We start from the raw sequence: 24768 nt of genomic DNA, 5'->3' as shown, positions 1-24768 counted from the left end.
ATTTAACAATCTTAAAAAATAAAACTTAAATTTAGAAATAAAGAAATTATGTACAATCATACTATAGAACAGGTAAGTTCCACTATAATGTGACATATGCATTCTTAAAAATCACCACGCTGTATAAGTTTACATACTAAAAACCATAGGCTTATGGGAAAAAATGGGTTTGGGCACAACACTCAAAAATTTTATCAGTAACATTAAAAAAAAAAGGAATCTAATAAAAACGGTAGCACAGTTTTACACATTAAATGGTTAAGAATTATATAAATGCTACATTAAATATGGCACTTGAAAAAGACCTCAAGTTTGCTTGTGGAAGTGGGCATCGAAAGGTTACAGCTTGTGAGTTACTGCAAAGTAGTAGGAGGCTAATCTGAAATCAACAGAAAATTATAACACCAGATGTGCATGGGTGTGGCTCATAACACAGCAGTAAATTGAGGTTGCTGGAGGACCTCTGAGGTATGTGCCTGCAGGCGACTTGTATTTTCCTTCTGTGGCTCAATTCACTAGGGTGCAGTCTTCTCCATTTACCAAGCATTTCTTACAGACAAAATGACCCAAAAGCAAATGTGAAATTCACATTATACTCAAATAGTTCTCTAATATATCAATTGCACTGAAACAAATTCGTGTTTTCTTATAGCAAAACTGTTTTGCAATGCAGCCACTAAAAAATGTGCTAATGTGAAAATACCTGTAAGATAAATTGTAAAGTGAAAAAACCAAGGTGCAGAATGGTAATGTATGCTTTGATTCTTTCTGTGTAAACAAGGGGAAAGAAGACCACAAACAATGCTGGTAGATGCTTGGGTAGGTTTTTCTGGAAGAAATGATAAAAAATGATTAACAATAGTTACATCTGGGTAGTGCTTTTGCTTTTCAATTTATTCCTGACCATAATGTTTGAATTTTCTAACCATGGACATGGGGCCAAAAATGCCAAAAGGACTAATCTGGGAGATGGATTATAGGTGTCTTTATGTATATTTCTGTTCTCTTCTTACTTCTCCATATGTTGAAAAGAAACTACAGAGAATGTAGAACAACTGGAATTCTCATACATTAGTGGCAGGAATGTAAAATGGTACAACCACTTTGGAAAACAGTTTGGCAGTTTCTTAACAAATTAAACAAACCCTACGATATGACTCATTCTATTCCTAGGTATTACCCAAGAGAAATAAAAGCATATGTGCGTGCAAAAACTTGTACACAAATGTTCACAGCAATTTTATTTACAATACTCAAAAACTAGAAACAACCCAAATGGCCACTAACAGGTGAATGGATAAACAAATTGTGATATATCCATACAATAGAATACATTAATCAATAAAAAGGAATGAGCTGATACATGCAACAACATGAATTAACCTCAAAATAATGCTGAGTGATAGAAGTCAGCTTAAGAAAAAAGAATATACTACAATGATTCCATTTATATAAAATGTAAACTAGTCTATTGTGACAGAAACCTGACTAGTGGTTGCTGATGGGGCAACGATGGGGAGGAGAGAGACTGGGATCACAAAGGGGCATGAGAAAAATTGGAAGGATGATGCATACGTTTACTATCTTGATTGTCTTGACAGTTTCACAGGTGTATAAATATGTCAAAACTTACCAAGTTATATACTTTATATATGTGCAGTTTATGGCATGCCAATTGTACCTCAATAATCTATTTAAACACACAAACAGCAATTAAATATAGACTGTCAAAAAATGTATAAAGAATACACAGTGGGAACCCTCATAGATTGTTGGTGGAAACGTAAAATGGTACAGTCACTGTGGCAAACAGTTTGCCAGTTCCTCAAAAAATTAAACACAGAATTACTATGTGTCCCAGCAATTCCACTCCTGAAAATGTATGTCCACATAAAAACTTGTATGTATAAATGTTCATAACAGCATTATTCATAAATGTGAAAAAATGGAAGCAACTCAAATGTCTAGACAAACAAAACATGATATATTCATACAATGGATTATCAAGCATTAAAAAAGAATGAAGTACTGACACATGCTACAATGCAGATCAACTTTGACTATATCATGCTAATTAAGTTAAAAAAGCCAGATATGAAAGGCCACAGGTTATATGATATTTCTGTGAAATGTCCAGAAACAGGAAAATCCACAGACAGAGCAAGTGACTGCCAGGGGATGAGGTGAGGAGGGAACTGAGACTGACTGCAAATAGGATTGGGGTTTCTTTCTGGAATCACAAAAATGTTATGGAATTAGATGGTAGTAATGGTTGTACAACCTTATGAATATACCAAAAAAAAAAAAAGCCCCAAATTATACACTTTCAAATGGTGAATTTTATCTCAACAAAAAAGTATACACTCTCAAATAAACTAATTAAAAAAAATAGATAACGATCACCAACGTATCCCCAACTCTGAGAATAAAAACATTATGAATAAAGTTGAAGCCTCTGCCCCTTGGCATCATGGTCACTGTTAGCCTTTGTTACCACCACATAACAGGTCTCTCCCCACACTTACCCTATAGCTCATTCTTCAAATAAACAGAATAAACAATCCTTGGTTAGGAGAACTAGTTCTTCTACCTCTCCTTGTCCACAATCATCAAAGTTCATGCCTGAACTTCTCCTAATTACCTAATTGCCTCTCAAATGAGTTCGTATTCCATCCTACCTTCTCCCTGCTTACTGAAAAGCTATTCATCCTTCAAGAATCAAATCAGATTCCAATTCATCCATGAAGTGCATTACAGCCTTCAAAAACTTTTTTTTTTTCCTAACTCCCACAGACCAGATGATACAGAAACAATCTGTTTCGTAAGTCTTTGTTTTCTATGAGGGAAAAGTGCACCAATCCTGACTCTCACCCTCCATTCAGTAGCAGTGTAGAAAACAGACTGAAAGGGGGTCAGGGTTAAAGGCAGGGAGGTGCGGGCCAATTTAAGGAGGTGGCAATGAAGAATTCTGTTCTCTGTGACTGAATGAGAAGAGAGGAGAATCAAGTATTTCTGAGAATCTATCCTAAGGAAATACTCTCAAAGCTGGTGATGTGTATCATGTGTGGGTTGTACTTACAGATCTACAACTTAAATGTTAGTTCTCCTCTTTCTATATATATTATGATAAAAAACTAGAAACAATCCATAGCAAATTACAGTGTATCAATTGAATGAATATGAAGGCTTTTTAATGTAGGGGGACATGATCTTACATGTAGAAAATCCTAAAGATTCCATCCCAAAATTGTTAGAACTAATAAAAGAACTCAGCAAATAGTAGGATACCAAGTCAACACATAAAAATCGGTTGTATTTCTATAAATGAATAAACAATATGAAAAGGAAATTACAAAAATATTTCCATTTATAAAATCATCAAAAAAAAAACCCCAAAACAACAACACTTAGGAAGTAACCAAGGAGGTGAAAGACTTATACAATGAGAACTACAAAACACTGCTGAAAGAAATTAAAGAAGACATAAATAATTGGTAACACATTCCATGTTCAAGACAGTATTGTTAAAAAGTCAATACTATTCAAAGCCATCTACAAATTCAATGCAATCCCTATCAAAATCCCAATGACATTTTTTGCAGAAGTAGAAAAACCCACCCTAAAATTCATATGAAATCTCAAGTGACCCTAAATAATCAAAACAATCTTGGAAAAAAAAAAAAAAAACTGGAGGACTCACACTTCCTGATTTCAAAACGTACTAGAAGCTACAGTAATCAAAACAAGTGTGGTACTGGCATAAACACAGATATACAGTCCAGTGGAAGAGAGAGCCCAGAAATAAATTCTTACATATATGGTCAAATAATTTTTGACAAGGGTGCCAAAACCATCAGTGGGGAAAACAGTCTTTTCAACAAATAGAGCTAGGAAAGCTGGATATTTATACGCAAAAGAAAGAAGTTAGATTCTTACCTAATACCATGTACAAAAACTAACTCAAAATAGATCAAAGACATAAATACAAAACTTAAAACAATAAAAGTTTTAGAAGAAAACAGACAAAAGCTTCACAAAATTGGATTTGGCAATTTCTCGGCTATGACACCAAAGACAGGTAATGAAAGAAAAAGGAGACAAACTGGACTTCCTGAAAAATTTTGTGCATCAAAAGATACTACCAAAGGGAAAAAGGCAACCCCTAGAATGGGAGAAAATATTTGCAAATAATGTATCTGATAACAGATTAATAACCAGGATATAGAGAGAACTCCTAAAATTCAACAAAAAACTTGATTCAAAAATGGGCAAAGGATTTGAATTGACATTTCTCCAAAGAAGACATGCAAATGGCCAATAAGCACATGAAAAGATACTAAACATCACTAATATTAGGGAAGTGCAAATCAAAAACAGAACAAGGTATCACCTGACATCCATTAGGATGGCTACCATAAAAAAAACAGAAAACAAGTGCTGGCGAAGACATGAAGAAGTTGGAACACTTGTGCACTGTTGGTGGGAATATAAAATGGTGTAGCCACTATAGAAAACAGTATGGCAGTTGCTCAGAAAATTAAAAATAAAATTACTGTATGATCCAGCAATTCCACTTTTGGGTAAATACCCAAAGAACTGAAAGCAGGGACTCAAACAGGTATCTGTACACCCGCATTCTTAGGAGCATTATTCACAAGAGCCAAAAGATGGAAGCAACTCAAGTGCTCATCAACAGATGAATGGATAAACAAAACGTGATATATACATACACTGCAATATCATTTAGCCTTTAAAAAGGACGGAAATTCTGACATATGTCACAACATGAATGAACCTTGAGGACATTATGCGAAGTGAAATAAGTCAGTTACAAAAGGACAAATATTGTCTGATTCCACTTATATGAGGTACTCAGAGTAGTCAAAAATCTCAGAGACAGAAAGTAGAAATGGTGACTGTCCCGAGCTGGGGGTAAGGAGGAAATGAAGGTTATTGCTTAATGGGTATAAAGTTTCAGTTTTACAAAATGAAAACGGTTGTGGAGATGATGGTGATGGTTGCACAACATAATGAATGTATTTAATACCACTGAACTGTACATTTAAAAATGGTTACAGTGGTAAATTTCATGTTATGTGTATTTTACTACAATTGAAAAAAAAAAGTACATATAGGAGTTAAGTGGTAAGTATGGTTTTTCTATTATTAACCATGTCCTTCCTTCTGGAGTATCTATTCCAGAGAACAGAGGTGAGGGGGAGGACACATAAGGGGGAAAATTCTGTAAGCTTTATATCAGGCTATATATTTTTAGTATCTAGAGAACTCTTGACAATTAGAAAATCAATCAGTTAGAAAAATGACAAACACAAATGAAAATATGCACAGAGGACAGGAACAGAAATTCACAAATGGCCAATAAATGTGAAAAAATGTTCACACATACCGGTGATCAAGGAATGAAACAAGACATCATTTTTCATTATCAAATTTAGTTTGGAGGAAGATGAAAATAAGGTGTCTTGAACAAGGGCACCTGTTTCTAATTCAGGGGCGCTGTTTCTAACTCATACTCATTGTCTTCACTTCCTCATGATTTGTTTCCACCTCCTGATTCTAGAACTCTGGATAATAATACGAAAGACCAAACTAATAACTTCAGCATTGCCAGATCCAATTGAGCATCTCACTAAACAACTCAGAAGCACTGACATACCAAGTCTCCACCATCTAGAAACTTCTCTCTCATGACTTCTATACCACCAGTCTCCTGCTTTTCCTCCTACCTCACTGTTTCTTCTGTCCTGTGCTCAATCTTCTTACTCTGCAAGACCTCCAAGCATTGGAATGTCTGAGTCTCCAGTTTTCACTTCTCTATGTATACTTTTTCCCCAAGTGATCTCATGTAGTCCTATAACTTTGAGTATCATCTGTATACTGAATATTCCCCAAATTTTATCTCCAGCTCTAGGCTCTCTCTTCTAGGAGCTCCAAACCTGTACAACCAATTGCCTCAACATACCGATTTTTGTATCCAATATACACTTCAAATTTAATACACCCAAAACAGAACTCGTGATTTCTCCCAACTCAAATTTCTCTCTTCCATTCTCACTGAATGCCACCATCTACTCCTAGTTGCTCAAAACAAGGATCAAAAAGGAAAAAGTTCTCCCTTTCCCTCACCAATCCATTTCCAAGTCTTGTTCAGTCTACCTCCAAAATATCTGTTTTCTACTCTTCTCCATCTCCACAACCACAGACCTACTCCAGAGTACTGTAAACTAACTGACCTCCCAGCTTCCACTCTTGCCCTCTTCCTCTGTGCAGCAAATTATGCGACTTGCCTTCTTAAAACCTTCAAAGGTTTCTCATAAAAACTAAATTCCTAAAAAGGGCCTCACCTGCTCCTATTTTTGAAAGAACACACACAACCAAAAATATACACTCAATGATAATACCTCTAGACAGTAAAACTATGCGTACTTTTCCTCGTTTTCTTGTATTTTTACATTTTTCTATGATAAATACCTGCTTCTTGCTTATTAAGAAAGACGAAATTGTACTGCTGAATATACTACATTGCATTTTTACATGTTAACAAGAAAAGTGAATGGAAAATTGTACTTAAAACTCTGTAACTGTTATAAGCTTAGAAGAAAATACGAGCAAACATCAAAACTCTAAGAATGATGTGTCAGGGCTGTAGAATTACTGGTGATATTTTTCTCCGCTTTCTGTTTTTTTAACATAATTACATTCATAATAGAAAAAAAAAAGGTTTGATATAGACCTCATTGTCCTCTGCAATCTGGCCACAACCTACCAAAGCAGTTTTTCTTCCAAGTACTCATTTTCCCAAGCTTTCCACTCCAACCCTGCACTGTCTCACACCTCTGGTGCTTTAACTCGGGCACCATTCCTGGAACAGCCTCCAACCTTCCTAAATCCTACTCATCCTTCACGGTGGAGGGAGACGGTTGGGAAGGCGACAGGTTGGAGGGAGATTCCAGGATTCTTGCTGATGGATCTACTACTTGCTGGTGCTGGGGCGAAATCTCGTCTCCAATCCCATCACCGGCCACCAGGTTTAACATTCTGAAAGCTCCAGCCACTGGGGCTCAAGGGACCACCATCTCCTCAGAGAGCGCGGTGCCCCTTAGAAAAGGACACCCCACACACCCAAATTCCGGGTTCCCGCTTCGGAGACTTCCCCCGCCACACACACTCACCGCGGACCCAGCCTCCTCCTCCGGAACCTCTCCTCTCGTCACCCGCTCCCTCCCTCCCCTCAGCCTGGGGGCCGGCGCGGCCGCCGCGATGGGGGAGGGGCGCGCACGTGCCCGCGCCGCCCCCGCCCAGACAATGCCCGGGAGAGCGGCGCGCGCTCCCGGCGGTCCCATCCCGCTGCCGCCAACACTCACCCTCTCTCCGGTCTCCTGCTGAAGCGCAGGCCCGCCAGGTGCCGCGAGAGGGCACGGGGGAGGGGTGGGAGCTGTCCAAGCCCGGCGAAGCCGCCGCGCCAGGAGGCCCCAGCGACCCCGGAGCCCGCGGAAGAGCACGGCTCAGCAGCGCCCGACCGGCCCGTTTGGTCCGCACGTCACCAATAGGGGCGGGGCGGGGCGCGCGCGGCGCCAGTGACGGCGGCGGCGGCGGCGGCGGCGGCGCGCTCGCGGTTCCGGGGGCGGAGCTCGCATGGTTGTGGGCGGGGCCGGAGCCCGGGCGGGGTTGGGGTAGCCCAGCCTCTCACCCCCGCCCTCAGTGCCCTGCACTGCTGCGCTGCCTGGAGGGGAGGGGCGCCGGTCCGCTAAAGACGCGATCGTACGTATATAATTTTACTCCTTAGAGGAAGGTGATGAGTTCCCCCTCAAGTCACACAGAATATTGATTGGCATTTATGAAGCTTCCACAGCAATAACAACAGTAGCTATGATATTTGTATATGTTATCTTGGACCAAGCTGGAACAAATATTTGTTGAATAAATAAACAGTAAGTCCAAGAACTTACTAGAAAGCCCTGCGTGACAAGGGAATAGAGGGATTTATAATGTGTCACCCTTGGCCTCCTGATCATAAAGTCTATTAGGGGTAAAGACAGATTAACAATATTTGCCCAACAAATTTTTATTGTGTTTCTATTCTGTGTCCTGGCACTGTGCGCCCAGCACTATGTTAGATAATGAGGATTAGAAATGAACAGAACAGTTCCTGCCCTTCTGAAATAAACTGTCACTCTAATCTGAAAGAGCAGGAAAGGCCCCATTGAGCCTTAAACTAAGACCCAAAATGAGAATAGGAACTAGGGAGATAAAAATAAATTTCATGGACAAAGAGGTAGGGTAAATGGTCACCATGAGTATATCTGTATTCTCCTGCTTTGGGGGTCTAACCCTGAGACAGGGGCTTAGAAATATCCAGCTAAGTGTGGAGGAGACCAGAAGCCCACTTCCCCTGGCCCAACTTGGAAGGCTGCCTGATTCTGGCAGAAGTCTTACATTGACCAGGGCTCAGGAGCAGACAGCAGCATTAGGGAGAAAGAGGAATCTGAGATAGTGCTGCTGGGTGTCTACAATTTGCAGATGACTGTCCCCCACCAGATCCAAGCAAGAAACCGACAGTCTAGTTGGCCTATTTGAATTTTGGCAAAAACCAAATCACACCCTTGCAGATCTTATCGGACCCCATCCTTCCATGTGGATTGTGAAGCCCCTGTGAATACAAATTTGGGGAATGGGGGAGTTACACTCCTAGGCAAATACCCAAGAGAAATGAAAGCATATATCTACACAGAATTGTACAGGAATGTGCACAGCAAAAGTGTGTGTCTCAATAAAGTTGTTTAAAAAAGTTATCTCTGGGCATAGGCTAAAAAATACCTGAAAAATACTTGTAAAGGTAAGGTAAAGTACATATAAAATTTCAGCTGGAGTATGATTTGATTGTGGTGGATCTAGACAACGTAAAAAGGGGAATGTACAAAAGTTATTCTACTTAAACTTCTAGATCAAGTTTTAACACAATACTGAGATATTTTTGTTTATTACTTTTAAATTGGTCTTATGCACACTACACCTCTCTATTATGAAAAATAAATAATGACACATGTTGAGCTTATTTATTTGTCAACAGAATTTTTTATATCCTTTATTTTTCTTGATGGTATTTACTTGTATTCTCCTCTGCTAGCTTTTATCATGATCTTCCCCTGGGTTCCTATTTTACAGCCAAGTGTTCCAGAAATGCCCCTTGAATGACCTTAGTCAAGAGGTATAGATAATCCTGACCTGACCGTAAACAGCCCTCATTTCCAAATATAATGATGCCTCTGGTGGCCTAGACTAAGCCTAAACAAATAATGCTCCATATATGTCAGGTTTCAAAAATCAATTACTTCTCGGAGTACTATCCCTGACATTAGAAGTCTTATTTGGACTTCACAATGGTGCACCCATGGCAGACAGTGGGATGGTGCCCCTGCAATCAGATCTCGGATTCTTCCAATGCAAGTGAACAGGGGATTTTAATTGGGAAGAACAGTCTTCTATAAATTCACTTTGGCAGTGAGGCATACATACCTTGTGCATAACTTTTATTCTCCAAACATCTCCAAACTCTTGTACTTTGTGTGGCCATTATGTTTCTCCTTCTATGCTTACAAAATGCCTTCTTCATATGTTCAGAGTAAACTCATCTAGGTTTGGTGTTCCTCCCCAGCTGAACAGCACATCACGTCAGAAGAGTCATAAATGTGCCTAGAGAAGAATTTTTCACATTACAAAAGGAACAGAAGGAACAAAAGGAGGAGAAACTGTCAGGGAATTTTCTGTGCTGCTTGTATTCTGTTCACTATAGACAAGACCAAGTGGAGAATCCGAGTAGTCAGATAATATGTATAGAATGAGTTTGGATCTTCATGACCTAAAATACAGGCAATCTGTTTCAAAGTTTAAAACAAATCATAATGGGGAAATGATAGCTGGGAACTTTTTTTGGTTTTTTGTACTCAATCGTGTACCGCTTGTACAATGTTGACATTTATATTTTGTGCAAAAAAATTTATGCGACAGCATAGAACTAAGAAGCTGTGTCTCTCCTCCCCTTGCTTTGTCACTGCATCTCTCTCCTTGTAACTAACTCTCTCCTTTTAGATGTGGCATTCACAACAGCTTGGCAGACTTCACATCCATTCCTAACTCTTTCTCCCTTTCCTTCTTCTATAGAAGCTAGAAAGTTAAACACTCAAGTTTCCTACCCTCCCTTGCAGCCAGGAGTGACCATGTTGTTACCAAGTCCAAACTCATTCTGCTCGCCACACGACAGGCCAATAAATTGGAATACAAGGTATTGGGACCAGGAATAATGACTGTATTCGGAAAGCCGGCAGACTGAGAAGATGGCAGACTGATGTCCTGGAGATGTCCCAAGTCAGAATTCAGGCTCCTTTTATACTAAAAGGGGAAAGGGTATGGTCTTATGGTTGGAATCCTTTGTTCGTGTGGGTCAGGTCATGTTGTCCCTGTAAACCTCCAACAAAATAAATGCTATTTTCTATTCTGCAACTTTTTATCTTTATCTGAATGGAAAACTGTTAATACCCTTAAAATTCAAAGCCTTGAGAATAGGCTATCCCATATATTTCAAACTGTAGGCAGCATTCCTTTACAAAAGGTGCAGAACCAGCACAACTAAGCCCAGGAAACAGAGCACAGGGTTAAAGCCAAAGGAACAGACCTAGTATGGAGTCAGATTTGTTCTTTTTTATTACAGTGTGACTAAGTTTTAGGCAAAAAGATGAAATCACAAGTTCAATGAATAAAAAGAGAGACTCCCAAAGAAAGGGAAGAGATGTAGCTGGCCCTGCCTTGGTCCTTTTGTCCCCTTCTTCCTGCCTTGAATTTGGATGTGATGCCTGAAGGTACGGCAGCCATCCTTCAACCAACCTTCAAGCCAACACCTTAAAAATGGGCAGAAAGAAAGCAGGAGCCTGGGTCTGTGAGGATGGTGCCAGGCCTGGACTGCCAGCTTGCCTGTAAGAAAAATATCATTTGTCTAAACAACTTGTAGCCAGGCTTTCTGGTATTTGCAGCCAACCACATTCCTATATGACACCCGAGAGTTCTTCGGTGTGTTTCTTTCCTTATCTTCTTCAACTCCTCTGTTAGTTCTTTCTCAGTCTCTCCCCCAGGTCCTCTTTCTTGGCCTATGCCTGAATACTGAGGTTTCTGTCGCTTCTGTCCTTGGTCTCTTCTCATTTCTTGAATAATTTTCTCCTTGTGCATAGCTTCAGCTACCCCTTACACACCAATAAATTCCAAATCTAGACTATGAACTTGGGCCTTCATCCTGAATCTGGACCATTATTTTCAAGTGCCTTTAAGACACTTCCCCTTAAAATGCCCTGAAGCAAATTCAGCCTATCCATGATGAAATTCATTCTTTTCCCCCCCTCATTCAAGGCTTATTTTTCTCCTTTCTTATCTATTTTGGTTAGTGGTTTCACCATCCACTCAGTCATCTGAGATAGAAACTTTGAAATCTTCCACCCCTTATTTACCCTCACAGGTCACATCCAATTAGTCACCGGGTGTTACTGAATCCTTAGTCACCAGGTGTTACTGAATCCACCTCCTAAATTCTTCTTAGGTCATCTCCCTCCCTCTTATTCCCTCAGCTGTTGCTCTGGTCCAGGTGCCCATCCTCTTTCACCTGGACTCCGGCCATTGCCTCCTAATTGGTGGTGCTGCCTTCCTACTCTCCCCCTCTAGTGCATCTCAACTGCTGGGATCAACTTTCTACAACACACATCTGATCACCTTGCTCTACTATTTAAAACACCACCCAATGCCCTGCCCCCATTACCTAGGACCAGTGATTCTCCAGTGATTGAAATTTTACTGTGCATCCACATTACACGAAGGACTGTTTAAATACAGATTATTGGGCCCCTCCTCCAGAGTTTCTGATTCAGTAAGTCTGGGCTGGGCCCTAAAGTGTGCATTCCTAACAAGTTTGCGGATGATGCTGAGCAGGGACTGCATTTTGAGAACCAGTGGCCTGGGCTAAAGTTAAAACTTATTAACGTCAGGTTTAAGATAGTTTACAACTGACCTTCCCAGTTTCTGGCTGCTGCTCACCACATACCTTAAGTTATTTCTGAAGTCACCTTCCACTCTTATGTCAAGGTCCTGACTCACTCTTTTCCACCTGCCTGGAATGTACGTCCCCCTTCTTATTCCTGGCCAACTCCCCACCAGTACTTCAGGGAAAGTCCAGCTCCAGCCTTTCCCTTCTGAAGAATTAACTCATGCTTCCTTCTCTACACTCCTTTTGCACTTCATACATAGGGTACTTTTTGGTCTTGCTACTTAAGTGATGGACCTCAACCAACACTAGGGCCATCACTTGGGAGCTTGTTAGAAATGCAGACGTTCAGTCTCCACCCAGACCCACTGAATCAGAATCTGCAACTTAACAGGACCCTCAGGTGATTCCTATGCCAACTGAAGTGTGAGAAGCATTGCTGTGCAGGGTCTTGAGCTATGTATTGTGATAGCCACTCTGATTACAGTATTTCCTTTAATTCCTTCAGCAGTCCCAAGGCTTATTATGATTGTCTACAATTTATAAAAAAGGAAATGGTGGCTGGTAGTAACAGAGCTGGGGTTGAAACCCAGGTCCATCTGGCTTCAAAAATCTGTGCTTGCTCTGCTTACTGTACCCATTGTCTGCTTATTACAGGTCTTCACACATAGCACTGTAATTATCTATCCGTAAGTGTGCCTCCCTGTCCACGTAAGATGCTGAGCAGGGCAAAGTCCTATTGTCTCTAGACCTCAGGAATGAACACCAGACTGAAAACAAGGAAGAACCTTTGTTCTTTCTCACTGTCAACTCCAGTTCTAATAGCAGCTTTAGGTAGGATGAGGCTTTTTTGAAAAAAAATTGAAGTATAGTTGCTTTACAGTGTGTTAGTTTCAGCTGTGCAGCAAAGTGATCCAATTATGCATACATACATATATATATTTTCAGATTCTTTTCCATTATAGGTTATTATAAGCTATTGAATATAGTTCCTGTGCTATACAGTAGAACCTTGTTTAAGGATGGGCCTTTTGAAGGAGTTTACATGAATTTTAAAAATATAACAGCTTTATTGAGATATAATTCATATATCATATAATTAACTCATTCAAAGTGTACAATTCAATGGTTTTTAGCGTATTCACAGAATGTGCAATCATCATTACAGTCAATTTTAAAACTTTTCATCGCCCCAGAACAAAGCACATGTCCATCAGCAGTCACTCTCCTTTTCCACCAGATCCTCCGTCTCTAGGCAACCACCAATCAACCTCTGTCTCTATAGATTTGCCTATTCTGGGTATTTCATATTAATGGAATTGTACAATAGGTGGCCTTTTGTGACTGGCGTCTTTCACTTAGCATAATGTCTTTAAAATTCAGCCATGTTGTAGCATGTATCAGTGCTCCGTTCCTTTTTGATTGCTGGATAAAATGTCCCTTTTTACTTACCCATTCATCAGTTGGTAGACACTTGAGACACACCTTTTGGCTATTACAAATAATGCTGTTATAAACATTGATGTATAAGTTTTTGTGTGGACACATGTTTTCATTTCTCTTAGGTATACCCCTAGGAGCTGGGTTATATGGTAACTCTATGTTTGACTTTTTGAGGAACTAACAGACTGTTTCCCAAAGCAGTTGTACTTTTTTAAATACTCAGCAGCAGTGTATGAGGATTCCATTTTTTCCCACATCCTTGCCAGCATGTTATTATCTGTCTTTTTAAAAAAATTCAATTTGTTTAAACCAACCAACCAAACAAACAAACAAATCGTGTCTTTTTTATTATAGTCATTCTAGTGGGTATGAAGTGGTATCTCATTATGGTTTTGATCTGCATTTCCCTGATAACAAATGATATTGAGCAACTTTGCTTACTGGTCATTTGCATATCTTCTTTGGAGAAATGTCTACTCAGATCTTTTGCCTTTTTTTTTTTTTTTTGAGGACGGTAATTAGGTTTATTTATTTATTTACTTAATGGAGGTACTGGGGATTAAACTAAGGACCTTATGCATGCTAAGCATGCAATCTACAAATTGAGCTATACCCTCCCCCCACTTGACCATTTTTAAATTGGGTTTTTTAGTTTATTGAGTGGTAAGAGTTCTCTATATGTTATGGGTTAAATTATGTCTCCTCCAAAATATTTGTTGGAATCCTAGCCCTTGATACCTCAGAATGTGACTTTATTTGGAGATAAGGTCTTTACAGATGTAACCAAGTTAAAATGAGGTTTTAGGGTGGGCCCTAATCCAATATGGTGGCTGTCCTTATAGAAAGGGGAAAACTCGGACATAGAGAGACATGCACATAAGTAGAACATCATGTGAAGATGAAGGCAGAAAACAGGGTTGATGTAGCAGAAGCTAATGGATGCCAGAGATAAACAGAAAATACCAGAAGCTAGATGAGCAACATGGAACATTTTCTTCCTCTCAGTCCCCAGAAGAAATCAGCCTTGCCGATCTTGATCTCACACTTCTATCCTCCTAAACTGTGAGGCAATACATTTCTGTTGTTCAAGCCACCACCCAGTCTGTGATACTTTGTTAATGGCAGTCTTGGGAAACTAGTACATTGTATATTCTAGATACAAGTTCCTTATCAAATAATATGACTTGTAAATATTTTCTCTCATTCTGTGGATTGTCTTCTCAGTTTCTCAGTGGTATCCTTTGAAGCACAGAAGTTTTTAATTTACATGAAGTTCATTTTCATTTTGACTCCTTTGCAGGGTTGGTTTTTGAGGCCAGTCTTAGATTTATTCTGATCCCAGGAGGCATTTTCTTAGCTGTTTCTTTCCCTGGTTCTCACTGGTAAACTAGCTGGCCTGTGATGTCGTCTGTTGATCTCTTGGAGCTACCAGCCTCCTGTTAACTGTCTACTACTACTGTTCTCAGGAGCTCCCTTAGGCTTGAACATCCTCACACTCTGAAATAAAGTCAGTCAGCTTTACAAGCAGGGTGCTGTGCTGAGGTGGTAGCCTCTGGTCTGCTCGACTTGCCTTTTTTGGTGTGGAACCTCTGCCACACCAGTGGAGCTAGCTGGAGGAAGGGTGCCTCCACCTCTCAGCGATACTCACCTGGAAATTAGCCTAGGGAACCTGGAACGGTGGGGGATGAGAAATGCTGGTGGCCTGCCTTTCCCTTGGAAATATCCTTGCCTGGGGCCAGGTGAGCAGGAGCCCTACCTTCTTGACCACACCCACTTCGAGTGTAGCTTCTGTCATGTTGAGTTGGGATGGGGAGAGTGAGGTAGAAACTGTGAAGTGGCTTAAGTGCTATACACTCTATCTGTTCTTACTAAGTTTCAGTAGATTTTCTTGAATAAATGTTTCTTATTTACACACTTAGGAGAATTTCTAGAGACTTTAAATGTTGTTTTTAAAAATAATTTTCGCCAATTACAATTGTTTTGCTGAAGTGCGGGCCCATGGAACTCTTCACAGCACTATTCTGGAAGTAATTTATGTTATTTTGATTAAAAATGGGATCATTGCAGATGTGGGTACAGGTTGGGGTTAGGGATAGCAGTAGCAGAGTAAGTCAGGAATAAAAGATTAGGTAACAATCCTTTAGGGCTTCCAATTAGCATAACAAGAGAGAAGCAGTAGGTGAGAACCAAACCAGGGACCTCGAAAGAACTTTGGAGGCCTTATAATTTCCCTATTTGTCTATTTTTCAACATACCCCTTCTGCCCACAGTGATTATCAGTCAAATATATTTCATTACTTAATCTGTGCCAGGCACTTTGCCAGGTCCTGGGAATAGAGTTAGGTTAACAAGACAGACCTGGTCTTTGCCCTCGAGGATTAAAAAATAAATCCATTTGGGGAATCAGGAAAGGATTCATAAATGAGGTAGCATTTGATCTGGACTCAGAAGCAAGGAGAGGGTTACTACTGAACCTAAATTTAGACAGAAACCCAAAACCTAATGATAAGGTCAGAGAAAGTCACTGTTATGTAAATGCCAAGAAATCATTAAAACTACTTTAACACATATTGATGAGATTTTTCAGTTCTAGGCAAATTCAAAATAGGCCTTTTGTCATTGGCCCTCTAACAATTTTCTCTCTCCTTTCACTTCCTAGTGAACTTGGGTTTATCAAAACTACCTACAAAGTCATCTTACCCAGGCTGGTCCTCTCCCCTGGATTGGATTTTTGACTAGATTCTTGGACCTCATCAAATAAGAGATGGTTCCTGATTTTGAAGAGTCCATAATCTGGGAGAGAAAGATAAAAAGTCAAGTAAACTGAAAAGTTCTCTCACAGAGGTACATAAAGGAGGCAATGAGGGCACACAAGTGCCATCTAACTCAGACTGGGATGGGAAGAGAATGATCATGGAAGCTCCCCTGAGGAAATGAACCCTATCTCTTTCAGAGAATGTAGGGCAGATGGCTGGAGGCCAGGCTATATTCCAAGAGAAGGAAGCCAAAACAAAGAGGTGGGTAAGTCCATGAAGCATTCCTCCTCGCCCCCCACCCCATCCAAGATTTGGGGAATTCCATATTGTATTTATTTTGGCAAGAAGCAAAGCCTTCCTCTCCCTAAGGAATTCAGATGTCTCCCTTTCTCTCACTTTCCCTCTATCTCCATCTCCCTGGCCCTTAGCAGCCAGTCAGCGACGTGAACTAGTGTCGGCTAATTGTTTCCACTGGCAATTTCAATCAAGGAGTAAGTGAGGTAAAAATAAATTTATTAGCATGGTGGATGCATAGGGATGTTCTATCCAGGTTATTTCTGCTGTCTACTAAAATAAATGCACAGTCTAAAAGTTGAGAGTTATGGTTTATTTGACAGACATTTCTGAGGATTCGAACCCCTTTGAACCCAGGATGACAGCATCCCAGATCGCTCTGAGGGACCGCTCCGAAGAGGTAGGGAAAGAGCCAGGATATATGAGTTTTACAACAAAGACCAGGTAGTCGGAACATTAAAAGATTACTTATTTACTGAAGAAAACCAGACATTTTAAGTTAAAGAATTCAGCATTTTTCTACATATGGGAGGGAGGAAACATTTGGGCTCATTGAAATCATTCCTTTGACAAGCACCTAGCTATCTAGGGCCAGTACCCTGTCCTTTCTCATTCTGAGTCCCTTCAGGCTGCTGAGGCTGGGCTGCCTGCTTGTTTTCACTGTGGAAGGTGGCGGGCAGGGGCTGATAACTTGATAGCTTCAGCATTCTTTGCTTACTGATATGATTTGTAGTATTTTTCATTCACACTGCTTAAAGATCATTGTATGTGTCCTGTTCCCTGGCTCTCTGGAGCTGCCTCAGTTTCTGCCTGTTTTCCAGGTATGACACTTGTCTCACTCATCAACTCTGTGAGCCTCTGCTATCTTCCAATAAATTCCCTGTTCACACAGAGTTGTTTCAATCATATGCCAACAAAGAACTTTGATCTTGGGCAAACCATTTAGAAGGCTCTTCAATATCAGAGCTGATGAAGGTGTGAACTAAGGCACTGGTAGGGAGGATGGGAAGATAAATGGATAGACAACAATATAAAGAGGAAGATTTCCTTGCACAAGGTAGGTATTCAATAAATAACAGGAAAAAATTACTCCTAGATTTCTGGCTTTGATAAGTAGCCAGTTTTGTTGCTATTAACCAGAAAAGAAAATACAAGATAAATATTTTTGGATAAAGAGGTTTTTGAGTTTCAGGTTTTAGTAGTCCCATATTAAGGACTCATACAGACATTTCTGGAAGTCATTTGGATATAAGAATCTAGTCTAAACATTTAGATTTAGGAGTCATCAAATATACTGGAACCATAGCACTGGATAAAATTACCTAGGATAATTATCTACAGGGTAAGAAGAAAGCCTGATGATTGAGAATTTAGGGCCAAGGTGGAGAAAGGGCCCATGAAAGAGAAGTAAACTGAAAAGTGTGATGATAGCCAGGATAGAACAATATCATCAAGGAGCATTAAACTTGTTAAATAAGAAAACGACTTAATTTAGCAACGAACATGTAATAGAGCTCTTGGCAAGTGTGATTTCCGTAGTGCTGTGAGTATGTGAGGCCAATTGTGGTGTATTAAGAAGTGAGGCAAAGGAGAGACTTAAAAAGAAGGTAGAGTTAGAAAGGAACTTGGGGCTGCAGAAAGGATTTTAAAGATGGGAGAGGCTAGAGTATGCTTAAATGCTTCAGGAAAGCGCTCACAGGAAGAGAGGTTGAAAATCAGAGAAGGAGAGAGAAGGAAGTCCTTAAGACACTGGATGAATGGGATTCAGAGTTCAGATGGGGGAGGGGCACCTAAACCCTGAAGAGAGAGGATAGTATAGGAGTGGAGATTCTACTGCATGTCTTTCAATTCTTTGAAAAGAAAGGAAGATCAACTGCTGAGAACAAAAGAGAAGATAGTGGAGTGCTGCAGGAGAGTGGTGAATTAGCTGGTATAGAGATAGGAAAAAGATGAGAGCAGGTTCACACTGAATAAAGCCTGGCTGAGAATATCTTGCCCAGCTGAAGTTGGAGATGACAGAATTTTAGAGGTACAAATTTGCAGCTAATTGATTTTCTCTACCTGTGCTCAATAACTTGGGAGAGGAGCAGAGAGGGCCAATAATTGGGCTGATAAACATGGATGCAGTAGGAGAGTAAGTGAAATGGGAGATCAAAAGGTGAGCAAATCTTGAGTGCTGGTGAGAGTGTTGGAGTGACACTGCAATGATGGAATGCAGGCTGGGAAGGGATAACGGGTACCCCAGGGGCCTGCATGAAGAGATGTTAGAAGACTGGAGATCTGGGTGAGCTCACAAGGAAAGTCATAGAATGAGAGAGGTGGAAGGAAAGGAGGGCTTTAGAGTTTAAGGTTTCATTGGAAGAGTAATTCTGGGTGATGAAATGATCTGAGGAATGGCCTTGTGTGTTGGAGTGAGTGGGAGTGAGGGTCTGTTGACTAGAGGTCAAAACAATGTGAGGTTAGAGCAAAGGGATGGGTCCTATATGCTTAAATGACCCAGGATAATGGCAGAAATCAAATTTAAAGAGCAAGACTATGAGTCATATGTCAAATCTGCTGATAAACAATCTTATGAATGGTAGGTATCCAGAAACCACAGGTTGAGAAGTAGAAAATTTTTTTACTTCTCCAACAAACTAGGACCTTAGTGTAATGTTATTTCTATGTCTCAGTAAGCAGCCCTTCCCTGATTGCTATGTATTTCCTCACTGGACAGAAAACTCTGGAGGGCAGGGCCTGTCTTATTAGATTAGATCCCACAGCACCTTATCCAGTGCTTGACAGCAATTGGAAAGAAGAAAGCATACAATCTCTTTACTCTAGAAAGCGGTGATTCCTTACCATTTGCACCATTCTCGGTACCTGGAATCCTCTAACTTCCTCTATCATACTATATAGAATTTATCTGTTCATATGTCTGCTTCTCCCATCAGTCTGTAAACTTTGAGGACAGGGACTTTCACATTCATTACTGCAGTCCCAGAGGAAATATTCTGTCTGATCCACATTAAGAACTCCAATGTTTGTCAAATAAATAAATGAATACATAAATGAATGAATCTCTCAGCTGTTAATAACTACCATTCCTGATTAAGCCCCATTGCCAATTATTGAGCTTTGGTCTTTTCTCTCTAATTGCTGCCAGACACTGGGTAAGGTGCTGTGGAACTAATCTAAAAGGCAAGCCCTGCCCTCCAGAAGCTTTCGTTCAAGTGAGGAAATAGGTAAAAATCAGGGAAGGGCTGCTTGCTGGGACATTACGTGCTTTTACATTCTAATGTAATCCTCACAAACAAGCCTAAGTAGGAAGAGGGGAAACTGGAGCCCAGAAGGGTTGAATTATCTTGCCCAAAGACAAACAAGCAGTAAATGTTAAAGCTGGCATTTGAACACAATTCTGACTTCAAACTTACTTTCACATTATGTTGCCACCAAGCCTAGCCTAAGTGTAACAACTAAGACTTTTCAGAAAATCAATTTAAGTGGATGGCACCACAGTGCTAGCTTTATCATTAAGGCAATGATTTCCAAGGGATTTTTTTTTTAATTGCTATGTATTTTAGTCCTGTGTCCTCTGAAAAGCAGACACCAAGATGAGATCAAATGTGCAAGAATTTTTAATAAAAACATGCAAGAAAATGCCTATGAGGGAAAACACGGAGGGAGGGAGAGAGAAGCCTGGGAGAACCAGTGGATCCCAAAAGCAAGTGAAGAAGAGAGGGAAAGAAGGTTGGATAGAAGCATCTTACGTTGCCACATAGTCTCATGAAGGTTGGACAAAGCAGAAGGAAAGTCCTGGAGCCCAAATCCACCATCAGAAGAGACCTCTCTCTTAGGAAGAAGTGTGCCTCAGTATCCCTGCTACAAGTCATTGGCTGAAAGTAGCTGGTGGGAGGTGTGGCTTAGCGCAAATGCAAGTGCATAGCAAAGCCAGCAGCGGGGCATTATTTAGTCAACTGTACTCCCTGTGACTGGAGTTCAGGCAGGCCCTTTTCCATAGCTGTCACACTATGCTAGAAAGGCTGCTTTCTCTTTTGTTTTACCTCTTCTGTTTACCTACTTGAAGACAGTGAATTCCTTACTATCTCTAGTGTCATTCACCAAATCTCAGTAGAATGGAGTATGTGTGTTAAGCAAGTAACTATCATTTAAAATCCTCTTTCCTCTTTCCATTTGGACAAGATGCCTCCCTTTGTCACATTTTTCTCTAAATAAAAAGAAACGAATATTCAAAGCCTTGACTTTTTGCACTGATTCCTCTTTAGCACTTTGGTTATATTACATATGTATTATTATGTGTATTAAACTCTGACTCAAAAATCCTGTTTTAAGGACTATACAGGCTCTTGTATAAAAAACAAAATAGTGAAGCATTAAGGACCTCTGTGCTGAGCGTGCTATTAAAATATAATAATGAACAGGTGATTTTTTTTTTAAAACTGAAGTATGGTTGATTTATAATGTGCTGGTTTCTGGTGTATAGCATGGTGATTCAGTTATACATATCCTTTTTCATTATAGGTTATTACTAGCTATTGAATATAGTTCCCTGTGCTATGCAGTAGGAACTTGTTTATCTATTTTGTATATAGTAGTTTGTATCTGCTAATCCAAAACTCCTAATTTATCCCTCCCCCTTTTCCCCTTTGGTAACCATAAGTTTGTTTTCTATGTCTGTAAGTCTATTTCTGTTTTGTAAATAAGTTCATTTGTGTCATATTTTTAGATTCCACATACAAGTGATATCATGATATGTCTCTATATGACTTTACTTATGATGGTAATCTTTATGGCTGAGTAATACTTCATTGTGTATATTGTGGTGTATATATACACCACAACTTCTCATCTGATTATCTGTCAATGGACATTTAGGTTGCTTCCACGTCTTGGCTATTATAAATAGTGCTGCTAAAGAACATCATGTATCTTTCTGAATTAGAGTTCCCTCCAGATATATGCCCAGGAATGGGATTGCAGGATCATATAATAAGTCTACTTTTTGTTTTTTGAGCAATTTCCATACTGTTTTCCATAATGGTTCACCAAACTACATTCCCATCAATATTGTAGGAGGGTTCCCTTTTCTCCACACCCTCTCCAGCATTTATCACTTGCGAACTTTTGTTTTTCATTTTTTCTTGAGTTATAGTCAGTTTACAATGTTGTGCCAATTTCCAGTGTAGAGCACAATTTTTCAGTTATACATGAACATACATATATTCACTGTTGCATTATTTTTCACTGTGAGCTACCACAAGATCTTGTATATATTTCCCTGTGCTATATAGTATAAACTTGTTTATCTATTCTATATATGCCTGTCAGTATCTACAAATTTCAAACTCCCAGTCTGTCCCTTCCCATCTTACTCCCCCCAGCAACCACAAGCTTGTATTCTATGGTTGAGTCTGTTTCTGCTTTGTGTTTATGTTCATTTGTCTCTCTTCCTTCCTTCCTTCCTTTCTTTTCTGTCCTTCCTTTTTTTCTTCCTTTCTTCCTTCCTTCCTGTTTTTTTCTTTTCTTCCTTTCTTTCTCTTTCTTTCTCTTTTCTTTCTTTCCTTTCTTTTTCCTTTCGTTTTTTTAAGATTCCACATATGAGCAATCTCATATGGTATTTTTCTTTCTTTTTCTGGCTTACGTCACTTAGAATGACATTCTCCAGGGACATTCATGTTGCTGCAAATGGCGTTGTCATTTTTAATGGCTGAATAGTATTCCATTGTATAAATATACCACATCTTCTTTATCCAGTCAGCTGTCAATGGACATTTAGGCTGATTCCATGCCTTGGCTATTGTAAATAGTGCTGCTATGAACATTGGGGTGCAGGTGTCTTTTTGAAGTAGAGTTCCTTCTGGATATATGCTCACTTGTGGACTTTTTAATGATGGCCATTCTGCCTGGTGTGAGGTGATACCTTTTGTATTTTGATTCGTATTTCTCTCATAAAATTAAGCATTTTTTCATGTGCCTATTGGCCATTTGTATGTCTTCATTGGAGAATTGCTTTTTTAGGTCCTCTGCTCATTTTTGGATTGGGTGTTGTTGTTGTTATTGAGTTGTATGAGCTGTTTTTATATTCTGGAAGTTAAGCCCTTGTCAGTTGCATCATTTACAAATATTTTCTCCCATTCTGTAGGTTGTCTTTCCGTTTTGTTTATGGTTTCCTTTGCTGTGCAAAAGCTTGTAAGTTTCACTAGGTTCCATTCGTTTATTTTTGCTTTTATTTCTATTGCCTGGGTAGATAGGCCTAGGAGAACATTGCTAAGACTTATATCAGAAAATATTTTGCTTATGTTTTCTTCTAGGAGGTTTATAGTGTCTTGTCTTATGTTTAAGTCTTTAAGCCATTTTGAGTTTAGTTTTGTGTATGGTGTGAGGGAATGTTCTAACTTCATTGATTTACAATGCGGCTGTCCAGCTTTCTCAACATTACTTACCAAAGAGACTGTGTTTTCTCCATTGTATATTCTTGCCCCATCTGTCAAAGATGAATTCACTGTAGGTGTGTGGGTTTATTTCTGGGCTATTTGAACAAGTGATTTGTGTCTTAACTTATAAATGAGACTGAGTGACAACATGGAGGGAGAGGTCAATGCCATTGAAAGAAAACTTTAATGTTACTTACTCAGAGTTCCCCTTGAAGCAAGAGGCACATCATGTCACACAGAGCCCACAGGGGAAGCACCAGTGTCCAGAGGCAGAAAGAAATTAGGAGAAAGCCACAGACTTTCCTGGTGTTTCCATGAGAAAAATCAAGGCATGGCAGGATAAACAGTTTACGATTGGCTTGTTTGAATAATTCCAGGTGGTTTGGGGACAATGGGGGCAGTTCTGTCTTCTGGTACCTGGCCCCAGGGTGATAGAAGGTAGAGGAAATGTTAGCTTGGTGTGCTGAAAGTTAAAGGAAGTGACTGGGGGTTTGGACAGGAGATTGGTTGGTTTATATACCAAAGCTGGGCTCACCCATGAGCTGCTTGCTACCCCTAGGAATTAGCTAGTCCTGGGAGGAACAGTTTCTCCCCAGCCAGCAAGGCTCTCTGAAGATGTCAAAACATCATAAAATATAGAAAATAAAAAAGACCCCAACATAATTAGGAGGAAATCATGCCTTCTGATTTTCTTAGCCTCCATTAGCAGTTAATAGCAGAGAAACAGAAGACAGGTTTAGCTCACTTTGCCCCTGATTCTGTTAAGAGCACACTTTTTTTTTTAAGAGAAAATTTAAAGAGGCTTCTATTCTTTACCCATTATCCGTGATTTTCCAAATATAAGCTAACAATTACTTTTAATTCTTTCAACTTCTTCCCTGATTGTGCATACGGTACTTTTATCCTAAAAACAAAATACACGGAGGAGGAACCAACATTTATATTCTCCTCTTCTGTGCCAGGACTGTTCATTCTTCAACATACATCCCATTATCCAATAAGCCTGTAAGGTGAGTACTATGACTACATTTCCTAGAACAAGGAAAATATGGCTCAGAGAGGTTAAATGGCTTTTTGGCAGAGCACTGGCTGGAATCAGATCTGATGAAGCCCACCCACTTTCCAGAGGAATTAAGTACAATGAAAACACCTTTACTTTTTGTGTGTGTGTGTGTTTCTAAGTTTCCATTTTTTTTTAAATTGAAGTAACAGCTTTAATATTTATTATTTAAGATGCATTCTAACTTGCCATTGTGTTTTGATGGCACAATTCAAAGACTAAGCATAAAAAGCTAAGCATTGCTTGTGCTTCTGTAACATATCTTTTCAAAATTGTACTTTTGCTAATGTAAAATCAGACATCGCCTCTATGGTTGATAATGTGCCCCCTCTTTGACACTTGAAATAAAATTTAAGTTCTTTACTCTTGATATTATTACAGGGGTATTTTTGCGACCCAAATCAAAAGAACACTACAGTGAAAATGTTATGGATCACTTTCCAGGAGTTAAAAACTTCTTTGAATAGGTAACACTTTCATGTGGCTCAGATTAAAGTAGATTATATACATATTTATATATATAATTACACATAACTCTATAGGAGTATACAATGAAGTTGCTTTTTACTTGTCCCTAACCCACCATTTCCTCATACACACCAATGTTTTTAGTTTTTTGTTTATCCTTCTAGTTAATTTGTGGGCATACCAGTAAATACACATATTAATTTGTAATTTCCCCCACTTCTTTTTCAAACAACCATTCGAATATATTTAAGATAAGACAAAACAAAAAGG

General features: G+C 39.6%; 1 protein-coding gene across 5 annotated transcripts in view; it reads right to left on the bottom strand.

The window, feature by feature from the left end:
* Positions 1-7574, bottom strand: part of YEATS2 (YEATS domain containing 2) — a 92143-nt gene extending 84569 nt beyond the window's left edge. For 3 of the 5 annotated variants that reach the window (XM_031452141.2, XM_064493276.1, XM_031452125.2), the window contains exon 1: positions 7386-7573. The gene's annotated coding sequence lies outside the window, so the exon portion shown is untranslated. Of the gene's footprint in view, positions 1-7193; positions 7325-7385 lie in introns of those variants that run through there. The other 2 variants (XR_010383715.1, XM_031452130.2) reach the window with 2 other exon arrangements.
* Between the last annotated feature and the right edge of the window lie 17194 nt (positions 7575-24768).

This window comes from Camelus dromedarius, chromosome 2 (assembly GCF_036321535.1).
Source record: "Camelus dromedarius isolate mCamDro1 chromosome 2, mCamDro1.pat, whole genome shotgun sequence".
Taxonomy (NCBI): Eukaryota; Metazoa; Chordata; class Mammalia; order Artiodactyla; family Camelidae; genus Camelus; species Camelus dromedarius.
This window is presented reverse-complemented; position numbering and strand designations above follow the sequence as displayed.